We start from the raw sequence: 17,393 nt of genomic DNA, 5'->3' as shown, positions 1-17,393 counted from the left end.
GTGTTTTTAAAAATTGTTTAATTTTATTCCATGTAGATATTGGTTCACTGGTGATGATTGCTGTATATGAGTAGAATTAAAGAAATAAATTAGTGTACTTGAGCGCTAAAATTTTTCTAGTTCTAGATTTTCTACTTATGAGAAACTTCATTAGTCATATTAATTTCAAATCTGCTATACTGATAGTAAGTTGTTCTGATACTTTATTTCTTCATTTATTTATTTAGTTTTGTTTTTCTATTTTGGCCGTAACAAACCCAAGTTTCTTAATTGTTTTCTGCTATTGCTGGGGTTCCTTTTTTGTGTGTTTTTTAAAAATTTTGCCTGTTATGTAATTTGAATGATCTTATTCTAAAAGTTTGTTTTTTCAGATATCCTGCCGAGAATTTAGCTTCCCCAAATACTAAACTTTTAAATTTTTTGCTTGGAAATTGAATATGTTTGTATGAGTATTTCCTTCAAAACAATTTGTTTTTACTTCTCTGAGAAGTCTTGAATTAATGTGTTCTCATTTTAGAAATAATTTAATCCTTGCTAAGATTCATATTTTAAATTTCAGTGAATTTGAAGCATATAATCCTCTTCCCTCCCTGCAACACCCACACCCCATCCCATTATGCTGATAAGGAAAAGTATATGCATTGCCTATTCTAGTGTGTTAGAAATTCTGATTAAGAGATGTATAGATCATGAAAGATAATAGATGATTTTGGATCTTATAAATAATATCTGCTTCCATAGACTGTTGGTACTCCAGGTTCTCACCATAGTAAGCATTTTTAGTAAACATAAAATTTTGTTTCCTAGCCATTTTTCTGAGGATGTTGACCATTTTCCCATAATACTAAATTTAGAACTCTAGAAAATGAAATGTAACTGTAAGAAGTACAGTGTAGACACAATTTGGAGTAAATATCTTAATTTTTAAGGTTCCAGTTCATGTTAAAGCTGAGTCAAAAGCAAGTTAGGGACTTTTTCCCCCCGGATTATTTATTTTATTATTAAGAAAAATTTCCAGTTCCTATTACCATTGTCATCAAATATGTTTACTGAATAAATGAATGCATATGAGAAAAACACACATTTTAGACCAGTCATTTGGAGACTTTTCCCTCCAAACTCTAGTTGGGTTGAAGTGATTCATTTTATCGGAAATAAAAACCTTAACTTGTATTGATTTTCCTGCCTTATAAAATTTTCTTTCAAATCTTTGCATTTCTGTGGTGGCTTGTGAATCTTTCTTCCCAGTTTGGTAATAAAATAGTCGTGCTCTAGGTAAAGAAATTAAGCATTATAAGTTACTTGTAAGTATTATATCTTGTATGCTATATATAATATATTTTTATAGTAGAGGTGCCTTCAGATATTCTGTCTATTCTGTCACTTCAAAGAGAGGCACTGTATTTTCTAAATTTGTTTTTAAAGAAAAGTTGATTTTAAGCAAGGAGAATATCTTCCTCTTCTTCTACCCTTCCCTGCTTCCCTACCCATCCTCCTCCGTCGATTGACCAGTTTTTGATACCAGTTAATTTGTTAATTAGGCCACTAAGAATCTATTCTGGTGGTTTTCTCTATATGTACATAAACTGTTCCTGGATAGAGACTCCATTCACTGGATAAGTATTTGAGTTCCTCCCCTGTGTCAGGCACTCTGCCTGGTGCCAAAGATACAGAGGAGAACAAGACAGACAAGGTTCCTGTCCTCGTGAAGGTTCTAGCTCACTCTCAGGGCAACTTTCCATGCTCTTATGAGGCAGATAGTAAAGAGCAGTCGAGATAAAATGAAAAACATGTAGCACTAGCAAACAAGGAACATGAAATAATAACAATATTATTGATTCTTCTGCGTCTGTTATAGTTTCTTGATTTTTGTGTATGTTTCTTAACAGGACTTAGGTTTGGAATACTATATATTAGGAGAATCTTTTGAGACTTCTGCTCCTTGGGACAGGTAAAATATAATAAAATCCCTGATATTATTCAAATATGGTATATGAGTTGCCGAAATAATATCTTTGTGTATGAATATATAAACTAAAAATTTTATGAAGGAATATTGAAACAAGGCACCTACTTTTATTTAAATTGATGTCTTCAACAGAATGTCATATTTTCAAGCCCTTTTTTTGGTTTGAGGCAAGTTTGTGACACAAAGAATGAAGGTGTTGTTGATATTTACATTTTGAAGAATCTTATTGGACACTAAATGTTATTGTGTGGTTTTACTTAGCTTTGATTAAATTCTTAAGTGATTAACATGCTTAAATGTTCTCTAAAAAGTCTCCCAAAATGATAAAGCCAGTTAACCTTCTTTGGTAATGCCATTTAGGTTTTGATATTTGTATGTGCGTATTAAGTAAGATCTTAACTTACCTTTAAGTGATTTCTGAAAGAAGTACATGGTAAGAACTTAAGTGCAATTTCTAAATTTAAGCTTAATTCGAGTACTGGAGCATATTATAGGAAATAACCCAAATAAAATCAAGGGAAATAAATTTTAGAAGGGTTTTGTTACTGGAAATGCATACACCCACTCACACTCACACACAAATATTGGTTAGGGAATTAATAAAATCTGATTAGGAAATGTGAAATGGTTTTCTTAAAAATGGACTTGTGAGTTGTCAACTCATTCAATAATAAATAAATTATTAAGTAGATCGTTAATATATTTTTATTTTCTTTTAGTATGCTTACATTTTACTTTTTTAAAATAAAATTTACAAAACGTTTAAAACCTACAATAAAATATATAGGTTATAACAAATTCCCATGAATTTACCTCTCAGATATTACAAATCTCAACATTTTGTTCTCTTCCAACCTCTTTTTTTCTTCCTAGAAAACTTTTTACTTTTCTACATTTACTCTTCTATTATGTGTTATGAGTTTTGGCACATTGGTGCTCATATTTTATGCATTGTTAGATATTAACCCAATTTATAGTATCACTCTTTTATTCACAGTTTTTTATGCTAAATTTTAACAAGGGAAATAAATCTTGTGAGTGAAAAGAATTACCAACTCTGACACTTTTTCACAACAGAAATAGTTTGGCAGCTGTTTGTAGTGGTCTTAAAGACCATTTTAATCTTTAATATTTCTCCTTGGTAGGAGTCTTAGTCAGTTTGGACTGCTATACAGAATACCATAGACTGGGTGGCATAAGTGTTCTTAAACAAGAAACATTTATTTCTCACAGTTCTGAAGGCTTGAAGTCTGAGATCAGGGTGCCAGCATAATTGGGTTTTTGGTGAAGACCCTCTTCTGGTTTATAGATGGCCATTTTTTTGTTGTATTCTTACATGGTGGAAGGCAGAGAAAGAAACAAACCCTCTCATCTTTTTTTTATAAGGGCACTAATGTTATTCATTGGGAGGGACACAAACATTCAGTCCATATCACTGGGGAAAGTGGGTTAGTATAGTGTTACCTCCTCAGCGTTATGAATTTCCTTGTCGTCAGTTAACATATTGCCATCTTTTTATTCTTTCAACTGTGGAAACTGACTATGGGCTATCTTTTTATTTTCTTATCCACTCTTTGTATATACTTACATATTTTTTAATTAACTCAGTGATAATTTCAGTATTATGCAGGGTTACATATTTGGTATCTTTTCATTTAAAACATTTTCTTCAGCTGAAGTTTTAATAAATATCATAAATGGAAATGTACTTGTTACTTATTTAGCAACTCGCTTTTTCTTTCAAATCTTTAGCTAGATAGAGACCATGTTTAGCAGTAGCCCATAGGATCAGGGTCTTCAACCCTCACACATTATTAGGTCATTGGCCTTTTCATGTATATAATCCACAGGGAGTTATTGTTCTTTAGTAGTCTTTGTCTGTCCCCAAGTGGCACATCCCACTGTGGCCTTAGCACCATGATTGCACCTGTTAGGTACCCAATGAATATTCTACATAGAGTCCTATGATTGAACTCTGGAATAGTGTCAAATTATAGCTTATAAAAATAGGTGTCTTAAGAGTTGAAGAGTTTAAAGATTTTGGAGACAACAGAAAGAATCTTGTGATTAAAACCAAGGAAGTGGATACAAATACTTACAGATAGTATGGAACAAAGGAAACAAAGAGGGCCTAAGAAAGAAGTCCATGGAATCTCAACATTTAAGGGATAGTCATACAAGCAAAAGCTGGCAAAAGAGACTGAAGAATAATATCTAGAGTATTTGGAAGAAATTCAAGTGATGAGATGTGAGAAAAGCCCAGGGAAGATTTTTTTCAAGGAGAAAATAGTTAACAGTGTTAAATTTGCTGATAGATCAAATAAGAATTATGTTTATATCCTATATAATGATTGGTCCAAATGGACTGTATTGACCTTTGCTCAAGTTCTGTGAGAGAATACTTTCAGAACCCTCTCCCTACAAATCATTTATAGAAAGTGTTGCATTGGGGGTTATAATCATTTGGTCCTATTCTTTCTTCCATAATCTCTTCATGTTCAGCTACCAGTGGAGGGTTTAGATATAAGCAACTTTTAACATGTCTATGTTTTCAATTGCATTTGTGATGATTGGATACATTTAAATGCATTTAAATGGAAATATGGTTCACCCAATAGTTTAATTTGCAAAGGACTATAAAAGCAGATGAATTGTATTCTTAACTTTTTTTTAGACTATGTAGCTGTAGCACTTAAATTTCATTTTCTAGAGCCAAGATAAAGAACTTGTTTGAATTTACAAACTTTTAAGAGTTTGTAAATTCATTAATCCCTGTAAATATTAAAGCTTAGTAGATTTTATTTATGTCTAAAGTGTTTTATAGGTTGGGTTTTCAAAATAAATATGTATTAAATTCCAATAATCTAAATGCTTATGAGATTTTTTTTTAAAACATGCATTTCTTGCCATTCCATAAAAGGCTTAGGTAACATTACATTGATAAATCATATTTACCTGCAGCTCTCATAAATTAAAGCAGAATTTAACTTAAGAGCATTGTTTGGTAAAATTAGGATTTATAAAGGTTTCAGATACTGTATTCATAAAAATAAATTTGACATGCTTATAAAACACTAAAACCCTTTTTGTACTTATATTTTAATTATATATTTTTTATTCTTGGAAATATAGATGATTTTAATGTGTTTTACAAAGCATAATTTGCTTAAATGTTATTGTTTTTATCAAATTGGTTCTCACACAGTCAAATCAGTCTTGAGACTAGAGGTAGGCCAGCTTTTTGAGTTTCTTTGGAGTCTTTTCAATTCTCTTGATGCTAAACAGACCAAGGTTTAAAACACAGAACTAGAATATTTATTGGAGAATAAAATGGTTTTTATATACCTTAAAAGTTTTATTTTCCAGATGAAACAAAATGTGTAATTATAACAATATGTTATAGCTCACATTCAAAAGTAGTTGAATTAAAAAATAGATTAATGTTGGGCCGGCCCAGTGGCGCACTGGATAGTGCGCCGCTTGGGAAGCGCGGTGGCGCTCCCGCCCGAGGGTTCGGATCCCGCATTCAGACCGGTTCCCGCTCACTGGCTGAGCGAGGAGCGGGAGCAACGCCGAGGGTTGCAATCCCGTTGCCGGTCCCCGGTCCGGTACGGGGGCAACACTGAGGGTTGCGATCCGTTGCCGGACACGGAAAAAGACAAAAAAAAAAAAAAATAGATTAATGTTGTTAAATGTTGTCAGTCTCCTTTTCCCTTTAAGGATTATTACTATCCAGTCTAACATAGCACATTAGCACTTTACACATAGTTCATATCCAATAAGTCTGTCAAATTGGATTTCAGTTTGAGAATAGGTTGTTGAGCATTTGATATAATGTCATGATTATTAATTGAATTGTTTTTGAATTAAGGAACACATCTTAACATGGATAAAGATTGATATTCATATAACACAGGATTGAATTTTTATTAACTTGCTCTTTATAGCTTTTTTTAAAGCTCTTAAAATTTTGTAATTAAATTTATTTTGAAATTGGGCTTTGCTAAGTGTAGAAAACTGCATTTAAGAGACTTGAATATGTTCTTCTGACTTCTGTATTTCCAATGGCAAAAGCAAGAAAAGACTTTGGTCCCTTTGAAGTTATCAATGGAGGGCTCAAATCAGATGATCAAGGTTCTTGTTCATTCTTGAAGGAGTAACTGAAAGCTTTTAGTTAAGAGAATTTCAGACTTGAAGGATGCCAGATAAATCAGCATTTATTAGGATTTGTGTAATTTTCATTTGAAAACTTAATATCATGTTCAATGATCTTTTCTAGGGTTGTAGATCTCTGTAGAAATGTAAAAGAAAGAATAACAAGGGAGTGCAAAGAGAAGGGTGTTCAGTTTGCTCCTCTTTCTACATGCCGGTAAGTTTTTAAAATTGTTCTTATACTCCTTATTCTGAAAAACTTTTTAATATATAGGGAAATATGATTTGTCAGCTGAGGAAAAGCTTTCTTGGCAAGCTTTCCTAAACTTTACTTACCACCTTGTTAGAATTGTGCCACTAGGATTTTACTGCAGTCCTGAGCCCACTAGGAATAGGACACTCTTCCGTGAGTAAGCCTTTCATTCTGTCTGGACAGCATGTTAGTGAAGAGCCTAGAGTTCCTGGAGAAAGAGAAGGACTCCTTCATTCACTGGAAGTATGAATTACATAGATAGTCAAGAAACTAAAAATTATACACGTAGTCAACATGGCTCTTCATCAGAGAAAAAAACAACACTAAACATTTTAGTTGATGATGAAATGAATGGGAGTAGAATAAAGGAATGAGAGGAGAAGAAGATTCAAGTGACAATTAACTGAGTCCTTTTTAATAGATCATTCTTCAATAATGAAAATATTCTGTGTCTGTGCTGTTCATTATGGTAGCCACAAGCCACATGTGGCTATTGAGCGATTGAAATGTGGCTAGTGTAACTGTGGAAGTGAATTTTAAAATTTGTTTAATTTTTTAATTAATTTAAAATGCCACATGTGGCTGGTGTCTTCCATATTGGACATTGCATGGTTAACGCAATGATGATCTTGTCCTCTTTGTTGAATAACAGCAGCTCAAAAGGAGGTTTTCTTGAGAAGGGGCACTTTGTGTTCAATTTTTTGGTATTCGTTTTCTGTGTAAACTGGGAGATTAAATGTATGAAGATTGAGTTGAACCTTTGACTTCTGTAAAAATTTAAGGAACTAATTGGAATGGAGAATAAATGGAAATTGGAACAAAGTATGAAACCACAAGGGGAACCTTAAAATAAATGATACAGTAGTAATGTAGCACTTTTAAAACTTTTTTGTATAACTGCCTCACTTTTTTTTTCTCTTTGTATGTATGTGTGGTTTTCAAGAACACATCTCCACTATATATTACAGAAACAACTTACAGTATAAAAATGTTAAAGGTTAGGTAATTTTGGAAATAATGTAATATCTATTATTAACTTCACCTGATACTGGACTTCTGAAACAAATTATGCTTCAGCACAACAGCATTTTCTATATATTTCTGTTTATAATGCTCGTTCCTCTGATTTACCTGGAATTACTTAATCTCAGCCTTGGAAGCAGACCTGGGCTTATTTCTACCAGACCCTGCCTGACAGCCATGTTACCGTGGCAACTTTCTGCCTACTTAAAAAATTTTGTATTCTAAGACTGAATTTGTCTGAAGAATAAAGGCACTGTTCTACTGTTTTTAAGTAATTTAATCTCTTTAAGCTCTAACAATTTTATCATTAATAAAGTAGTGGTAATACTCTATTGTGGTTAGTAGTCTCCTCATAGGACTGTAGTAAGAATGAAATAAGACATATAAAAAAACTTTTAAGCTCTTAAGAGCTATATAAATGCTGTAGTATTATTGTGATGTAATTACATTATGGTTGAGCTAGACAATACATACTAGTATTAGTAAGGAAAATTTAGATATTTTTTTCCTCCCAGTGGCAAGTCCTCATGAAGGCATCCGGTTGTTAATCCTACTTGTTCCTCTTGATATTTTGACATGACTTGATAATTTGCATATATTTGTTTTGCAAGACTAGAATTATTTCTGTATTCTTTAAACTGCTATCTCTTTTGTGTTTTGGGGTTTGTTTTTTTTTTTCTTTATCTTTTACATGGTCTCATCTTGTACTTCTCTACTACTATCTTGTGTTTCTTAGTTCTACTTATTGCTCCCATTGGGAGAGATATCTTTTCTAATTTGCTGCATTGTGCTTTTGCAGGATAAGAAAATATAATTCTAACATGAGATCTGAGGAAAAGTATCTTTCTTATACCTTCACTGTTCATTCCAATTAAAATGATCTCCTTGTAATAGGATCTTTTCTGCTTCTGTGTGGGAGAGACTGTTAGGGTTTAACAAGCATTTGTTATTAACGTGTGTGCATTAACGTGTTATAGAACAAGTGCATTGGTTATAGAATCAGAGACTGTAAAAGCTAAAAAAGTAGATTTTAGAGATTATTGGTTGAGCAATTGAGATATCTGAAGGAAGGGAAAATAGAGGGCTGTTCTATATAATAAAAGCTTATAACTTGGTAAAGTTAACGGTGGATTAGTGATTGACCTTGGAGAAAACATTTCCAAATGAAGGCGTAAGAATGTTACTTTTTTTTTTAATTGGGGGGCATCTTTAAAATGAACCTTTTGTAGTCCTTAAAATTTAATTTAAAAAATCTGTATTTATTTGTAATTATCAACCCAAATTGATACTGGTTCTTCTCTTGACATTCCAGTCTGTCAGGCCTCTTTTATTATAATCCTGCAAACAAATCAGGCATGATAATTCAAAAGCCATTTTTTATTATTAAAGTTTGAAACATTAAAAAAAAAATAGAATCTATTGCGCAGTTGAGAATTTTTTTTTTTATTGAGACATTGAATATATATATTTGTAGGGTACAGAATTGAATATCAATACATGTGTACAAAATGTGGTGGTCAAATCAGGATAATTAGTATACTCATGTTTACAAAACATAATCAATCTTTGTGACCCTTAACTAATTTCTCAACACCCCGTCCCCCATTTCCCATTTTCCCCTTTCCCACCTCTAATAACCACAGTTCTGTTCTCTTTTTTTGAAATTTCAGTGTATTTTTGATTCTTCCTTCTTTCCTCCCTCCCCCCTCCCTCCTCCCCCCCCCAACACTTATGAGTGAGGACATGCAATATGAACAAAGTAGCTAAATAGACATTTCTCAAAGGAGGATATACAAATGGCTCAACATCACTCAGCATTGGGGAAATGCAGATTATAAAACCACGTTGAGATATCATCTCACCCCACTTAGAATGCCTATTATCAAAAAGACAGAATAACAAATGCTGACCAGGATGTGGAAAAAGGAGAACCCTCCTACACTGTTGATGGGACTATAAATTTCTGCAGCCATTACAGAAAATAGTATGGAGTTTCCTCAAACAACTACAAATAGAACTGCCATATGATCCAGCAATTTCAGGAAATCATCATGAAATAATTTTCCCTAAATTCATCCATGTTGCTGCAAATGGCAGGATTTCATTCTTTTTTATGGCAGAGTAGTATTCCATCAAGTATATATACCACATTTTCCTTACCCAGTTGTATACTGATGGACACTTAGGTTGGTTCCAACTCTTGGCTACTGTAAATAGAGCTGCAGTAAACATGGAAGTACAGGTATTACTTCAACATGATGATTTCCATTCCAAAGGAATACCTGTACTTCCATGTTTACTGCAGCTCTATTTACAGTAGCCAAGAGTTGGAACCAACCTAAGTGTCCATCAGTATACAACTGGGTAAGGAAAATGTGGTATATATACTTGATGGAATACTACTCTGCCATAAAAAAGAATGAAATCCTGCCATTTGCAGCAACATGGATGAATTTAGGGAAAATTATTTTAAGTGAAATAAGCCAGGTACAGAAAGAGAAATACTGCATGTCCTCACTCATAAGTGAGAAATTTTTATTCCTTTGTTTTGTCAAGTGGCAGTTTAACTGATTTTACCCTCCTTACTTCCTCGGTCTGCCCCAACTCTGTATTCAACATTTCTTGACAGCCTCCTTCCCTCCATTATGAAGACATCATGGTGGTAAACTGCGACTTATTGAAAATGACTAGGAAGTAAAATATTCTGCCTTAGGGCACAATCTGTAATAACACTTAAATCTAGGTTCTGTGGAAGATGTTCATAAGGCCTAAGAATCTTCATTATGTATTATAGATAGATAGAATTAGTATATTTAGACTGAATTGGCCATATGTCGTATTTGTTAAGTAACTATTTTTTGATAATAATTTTTTAATAAAAGCTTATATGCTCAGTTTCTGAGATCATCTTATAAAACCAGTTTAGAATGGGTGAAGTCTAGTTATTTGAATGGCTTTGGTAAATAAGAGTTTTAAATATATTTCTTATGGTTCATACTTGATTAAGCTAACATTTAGCTAGAGTTTGATTTTAGTTTAGTTTGATTTGAGCTGCTTAATAGTGGCCAAGGAGATTATTCCGTGTTGAATGTGTGAGATGTATTTTTTAAACCTTTTTTTTTTTAATAAAAAATCTATTACAAAATTATTTTAAAATAATTCATGTGTAGGGTGCATTTGTTGAATTCAGTTATTTCATTTTTGTCAGTTAAAAGGTTTTTTGTCCATTGGAGTAGAAATTTCAACCATAAATATCCTGAGAAGTTATATGGGAAGGAATTGTTAGTCAATGAGTCTAACACAAGTAAAGTACTCCAAAAAGTATGGAACACAAAAAATTTTTAGAAATTAAAAAATAATGTAGTGACTTTGACAACCACATTATTACTTGTCCAGCTGATTTGGGGAGAGGTTAGTATTTAAATGTCTTAAATGATAGACATTTAAAAGGTGTTAGAGCTGACTCATTTTGTAAAATGGACCCAAATCAAAGGTATTTTTCATTATATAGACTTTGTCTTTGAGATACTGATAAATTAGGCCCATCAAGCTTTGTTGTAACTTCAGTAGTCTGCTTATCTACTGAAAACTGAACTGTGTATTATATAGATCCTGGATTTGTTGGAAGGTAGCAATGCTCTATTAATATTTAAATTTTCTGGTTATTGATATTAATGACCCTTATGAGTCATGTATGTTTTATTAATTGCTGTAAACGCATTTCATTCATGTATCCTTCAAATTTTATTTGAATTTGGTTATTTCTAATGATAGCACCCTCTTAGTTTAAAATGGTTCTTCAATTTTTCTTAAAGTTTGTAAGTTGGTAGTTAAAATGTGAACATTCAAGAGATCTTTTTTATGAGTGTGAATTAACACGAGAAGAAAAACAGCTGGCAAATTGACAGTAGCATTGTTAAACAGTTCATTTCTTCTGTTCTAAGGCACCTAACATTTGGCCTAAAACTCCATTAAAATTTTAGATTAAATTCTATTAGTATTGTGTAGTAAAAAGAGTATTCTCTCCTTCTGTTAAATTAAATTCTTTGTGGGAACCTTTGTAAATTGCATTTGGAGATTTGTCTATGATTACCTTAGCTGCCTTTTACATGAATGCTTTTCTAATACCATTTTGAAAGTCCAGATATATATTATATGTATGATTTAACAATCTAACGTTCTTGATATCTTTTGTATACGTACATATAACATGTACACATATGGGGTCATAGACACTATTTTAAGGCCATGTCACTGCATTGGATATGATCATTCAGTTTGTTTTCTAAATCCTTACTAATTGTTAAAATGTACTTAGTGAAGATGCTGTACGATTTCATATTTCACTCAGTCTGGTCATATTTGATATTGAGCATTTCTCCCATTCCTGAGCTTTAAGTTTTCATCCTTATTTCTGTTAACTCTGAGGAAGTTTGGAAGACTTATAACTGATTTACAGAGTTTCATTTAGTCTCTTTGGAGGCTGTTTTTAACCGTAGTATACTTAGTTAAAAAAAAAAAAAATCATTCCTGGGGCCGTCCCATAGCTCACTTGGAAGAGTGTGGTGCTGACAACACCAAGTCAGGGGTTAAGATCCCCTTACCGGTCATCTTTAAAAAAAAAAAATCATTCCTGAGGGAGATGGCTTTTTTGTTTATTTCAGGCCACATAGTTACATTGCTTTTAAATATTTCATTGTGAGGTGGGATAATAAACCAGGCTTACAAAAAAAGTTGCAAAGACAGTACAAATAGCTCCTGTATATCCTTCAACCATCTTCCCCAAATGTTAATATAAAAATGAAAAAATTAGTGTTGTTACAATACTATTAATTAATCTATAATCCTTTCTTTACCATTTGTCCCACTAATGTCTTTTTTTCTGGGTCAGGGTTTAATCCAGGATTATGTAATGTGTTTAGTTATCATTCTTTAATATCCTCCAATCTGGAACAGTTCCTCAGTCTTTATCTTTCATGACCTTCCCACTTTTGAAGAATACTGGCCAGTTATTTTGAAAAAATGTGTCTCAGTTTTGGTTTGTCTGATGTTTCTTTGTGATCAAATTCAAATTATACATTTTAGCAAGAATACCAAAGAAGTTATGTGCTCTTCTTGGTGCAGAATATCAGGAGGAATGTAATGTTGATATGTCTGATGATTGATGATGTTAACTTTGATCACTTGGTTAAGGTAGTCTCTCCACTCTAAGGTTACTGTTTTTTCCCTTTGTACTTAATAAATTCAGGGGTATTTCAAAAAGTTCATGGAAAGATTTGTATTATCTTTCAATTCCATTTTTCTATGGATTTTTTGAAGTACCCTTGTTCTTACGAGAAACTTTGAGACATGCAATCCTGTTTCTCATACCATGTCTCCTAATCATTAATCTCCCACTGATGATTCTTGGTCACAACAGTTATTGTTTGCTATTTGCAAATGGTGATTTTCTCTTTTTATCATTCCTTCTCTACATCTGTCCACTGGAATTCACTATAAGGAAAAGCTCTCCCATTCATCTGTCTCTCTTTCTCTTTCTTTATATCAGTATGGATATTTTGTTCTCTGGTTTATGTCCATTATTATTATTATTCACTTTATTGCTCAAATTTTCTTAGATTTAGCCATTGGGAACTCCTTTAAGTTGGCTTCTGTATCCTTTTGACGTGAGAAGGTAGTTTTTGAAGAGGAAGAAAAAGGGTGCTCAGACTTAGCAAGGGTCAGTAATTGAGGTAGGATAAGTGGCATATGATAAGGTATGAGGTTTAGGAAGAGAGAAGCAAATTTGTGCCACGCAGGGTCTGTGTGCTGAAAGGTTGGTGCCAGCTGGAGACACATCTCCACATGCTGTCATAGCAATGATAGCCACTGCTTGCCACTGCCTTTTTTTTTTTTTTTTGACTGGTAAGGGGATCGCAGCCCTCGGCATGGTATGGTCTGCACCACGCTCAGCCAGTGAGCACACCGGCCATCCCTATATAGGATCCGAACCCGCGGCCTCAGCGCTACCAGCGCCACACTCCTCTGAATGAGCCACGGGGCCGGCCCTGCCACTGCTCTTTTGATCTTGGTTTCTTCATCAAATTGTTTGGTTTTTCTATTCCTGATGTCCAGATTGTATTTATTTTTAGCTCATCCTTCTCTACTTTGTTCCCTCAGTCTGTTTGCCCATCTCCTTCCTCTACTCCTGGATATTTGGCGTTTTTACTCTCTGTTATATCTCCTGGTTGTTTTATCCTATATCTTGATAATATGACATTTTTCTTACCTAAAACAATCTTATATTTTCTGTCAGTCTCCATTCAGGTATAGCTTTTCTAGGAAACTTTCCCAATTTGACCTACTCAGATTTTCTTCTGCTGCTTCTTTATATAATCACTGATTGTGATTTGATTACCTTAGCATTTTCCATCTGTACAGTCTAGAGTCTAGACTGGTTTAAGCTCCATAAAGCTATTGATGTTGTCTGTGTTTGTCCTCTCTCTCTCTCTCTCTCAAGGTATCGAGTGCATCATGTGATAGCTTTTTAAACTCAACCCAGAATTATCAGCATGTATCAATCCTATTTGTCCTTCTCTATCCTGAGGCTATATCATGTTTTGACTAGAGAGAGCTTAGGAGAGTTTCTTCTAGTATGTTTAAATTATCTGTGTAGAAAAAAATGTTACTGATATTTATTTCATTGTTTTTTATTTTTTAAATTATAGCCAGGATTGAACAGACAGAGTCTTTCTTTTGGCCTCAGCTTTAGTGATTTACTTTTTCCTGCCCAGAATCTTTTAAATCTCTTGAGCCAGGAGAATCCAAACAAATGACAAGTTCATAGTATTGTTGTCAGAGCACTTAATGTACTTTGAAAAGGGTATAACTTGCCCCTATTTTATCAATATAGATTTTTAAAATAATGAAAATTGATTTTAGTCAGTATTTTCATGTCCATATGTATTCCATGCATTTCATGTAACTGTTCTTGCTTGCAGTGATGGTGCCAATGAATGGAACCAGGTTTCTTGTTTCTATCGTAATGCTGCCTTTCTCAAGGGGCAGACATTTCATATTATGTCTGTTAACTATGGCAGTACAAAATATTGTCAACATCTACACATAGGGACCTAATGTGTGGTCCTTTAGCAGGAAAACATGCTTTTGAAACTGTACTATTTGTAATACAGGTATGCCTCAAATGCTGTCTCAAAACAGCCACACGAGGAACTGTGCATAACATTAGTCGAGTAGAGGAAAAAAGTGTTACTATTGTCAAGATATGTGCATTAAGTGTCATGTTTTTGTTAAGTTATTTTGATTATGCAGGTTACAGTAACTAATACTAATACTTGTCTGACTATATATTAAGTATGTTTTGACACATACTGCTAATAGCTGCCATTACTTCTAGATAACAAAACAGCTTCAATAAGATCAGAGAAAACGGCATTTCATTATAAAATGCTGATGTAATGGGTAAAAGTTTTTGTTTTATTTTCCAATAGTTTTAGTAACATGGAACAGACAAGAGAAAGATTGAATGTGTCCCTATAATACTGACTAAACTGGCATTTTAAATGAAAGTAAAATCCTTTTGTTTTCCACTGCATCCTCAGTTTACCTGTTTTGGCACAACTCTAAAGAAAGCCAATCTACTTTCCTTCCATGGCGTAGGAGGCTGGGTAGAGAATGAGACTATAGCTTAAGCAGTCATTCACAAAATCTTGCCTTCAAGTTTCTAGATGTTAGTCAGATTTCATTTAACTTAAAGCCCTTGTGGGGATTTTGTCTGTTTGTTTTTTAGGGTGACGCAGACTTACGATGCAGGCGCATGTATCTACTTCTATTTTGCCTTTAACTACAGGGGAATTAGTGACCCACTGACCGTTTTTGAACAAACTGAGGTAATTTTGCATACATGTATATAGCTTTTACATTCTTTTATTAATTTAAATAAACTTACTGTCAGTTTATGAATTTTAATTTGACTCTCTTTAATCACACATGATTTGCCTGGCTGCTAGCCTATAAAAATGGAAGCATATTTGTTGCACTGGATTACGTCCACTAAATTGTGAGTCTATAATTAATATTCAGACTGTGATTCTTTCGTGATTACTTACAGAACATATTAGCTGATTAAATTAAATAATAATAATGACTGTCTACACGAGTCATTCCAATCAAAATAATGAACATATATGTCACCCCCCAAAAGTTTGAGTATTTTTCATTATCTTAGCTTTGGTGTTGCTCTCTGACTACCCAAAGGTCCCTTCCTTGCAGTACCAAAGAGTGAAATTATTCCTTCTTTTCCAGTTCAAGCTGCCATTGTCCAAGTATTACTCATCTCAAGTAATTATTGCTTTATTTAAAGTAATTTGTTAGAAAATATAAGTCCTTAGCAGGGACTAGCGTATTTGCAAAACCCTAAAACTAAGTAATGAGGATTCTTATAGATTACTTTGCAATGCAGTATGGTCCCTCTGTCCTGTCTGTGTTCTCTTCTACCCTGACCTAACTCCTGATGGTTTGTATACACTTGAGTAATTCAGAGAGGTTCAAGGCATTATAGATATTTCACATCACAGCAATTATATATTCATGAATCTTTAGGAATCGAAAGTAATTCTAGTTTCCATTACCCGTTTTCACTCTGCATTTCAGTCATTCTATATTTTGTTTTAAGTGTTTATCATTCTAACCTGAATGTTCTATAAGGAGCTTAGTCAGCACCTAACATGTTAGGAGAATAAAATAAGGGTTTCGTTTTTTTATCCCCTCATGCTTAGATATTCATAGGACTAACAAGTAATTTGTCCAAAGTCATTGACTTAAGTGTTCTTTATAAGGGCTTTTATGTTTGATCCCTGATAGCTTTGTTAAGTAATCTTGACTCTTATGCCCACTGTGTGATATTAGGCTACTAACCATCCTAAACCTTTTTCTTTATCTGTGAAAGGGGAATAATTGTAATTATTCCACAAGGCTCTAGTGAAAATAAATGAGATACTGCAGACAAATTTCTTGGTTCATTTCTGGACATATAGGAAGCAGTCCGTAAATGTTATTCATTAATACTTGTTGGGATGATTAGAAGTTCACTACAAAGTAGAACCTGGCTCTGCATTCACAACTTCTGATTTATTATTAACAATTTAAGGCTGCTGAACTGGTCATTTTGCCCTTTCCCCCCCCAGAATCTCAAAGTGACCTTTGTAGATGTGATTATTCACTGGAAGGAAAACTTCAAAGCTAGGCTTTTTTTTTTTTAAACTGCTTTTTTAACACAGTTAATCTAAGAGAGAAGAAAATTAGGCTTCTACTTTATTATTTAACCCAGGAAATATGTGCCTCCTTTAGGAGTTGGGTCTTATAAGTAGCAATGATTTGTTCTTTTGTTTCCAAATACAGGCAGCTGCTAGAGAAGAAATCCTCGCTAATGGAGGGAGCCTGTCGCATCACCATGGAGGTATTCTTTTTTGGGAGTAGGATTTCTGGTATTCCTACTTTTAAGAGTGTTTGAATCAGCAAAATGCTGGAGACAGTGATGATTGAGTATTTTGAGAGCACTTGAGATCTCTTGAAAGTTTTTATGTCTTAGAATAGCTGTCACTGAGGTAGTTAGGTTGTGGTAGTAACCACCAGAAGCTTGATTGGCAAGACTGCCCTAGATATGGAACCTATCCAGCCTTCTCAGTGCTCAGTGACCTCATGTTACCAGAGAATAGCCCAGCTTGCCTGGTAGATATTTGACCACTGTAGCAAAAGTTTTTAAAGGAAAAAGAAATCCTTCCTAAATGTTTTTCAGCCACTGTTAGAATGTAGCCGGGCGCCGCTTGGGAGCGTGGTGGCGCTCCCGCCGAGGGTTCGGATCCCACATACAGACCGGTTCCCGCTCACTGGCTGAGCGAGGTGTGGGAGCAACACCGAGGGTTGCGGTCCCGTTGCCGGTCCCGGTCTGGGCGCGACACTGAGGGTTGCGATCTGTTGCCGGACACGGAAAAAGAC

At 33.9% G+C, this 17,393-nt stretch overlaps 1 long non-coding RNA gene across 1 annotated transcript; it reads left to right on the top strand.

Annotated features, from left to right (window-relative positions):
* Positions 1–1,874: 1,874 nt before the first annotated feature.
* On the top strand, positions 1,875–16,874 carry LOC103582815. The gene is made up of 4 exons (XR_549791.1): positions 1,875–1,951; positions 6,249–6,338; positions 15,187–15,286; positions 16,797–16,874. It is a non-coding gene; the product is annotated as an uncharacterized LOC103582815 (long non-coding RNA).
* The last annotated feature ends 519 nt before the right edge of the window (positions 16,875–17,393 follow it).

This window comes from Galeopterus variegatus, unplaced genomic scaffold (assembly GCF_000696425.1).
Source record: "Galeopterus variegatus unplaced genomic scaffold, G_variegatus-3.0.2 Scaffold17998, whole genome shotgun sequence".
NCBI lineage: Eukaryota > Metazoa > Chordata > Mammalia > Dermoptera > Cynocephalidae > Galeopterus > Galeopterus variegatus.
Note: the sequence above shows the minus strand (reverse complement) of the source record. Positions and strands in the feature narration are given on the sequence as shown.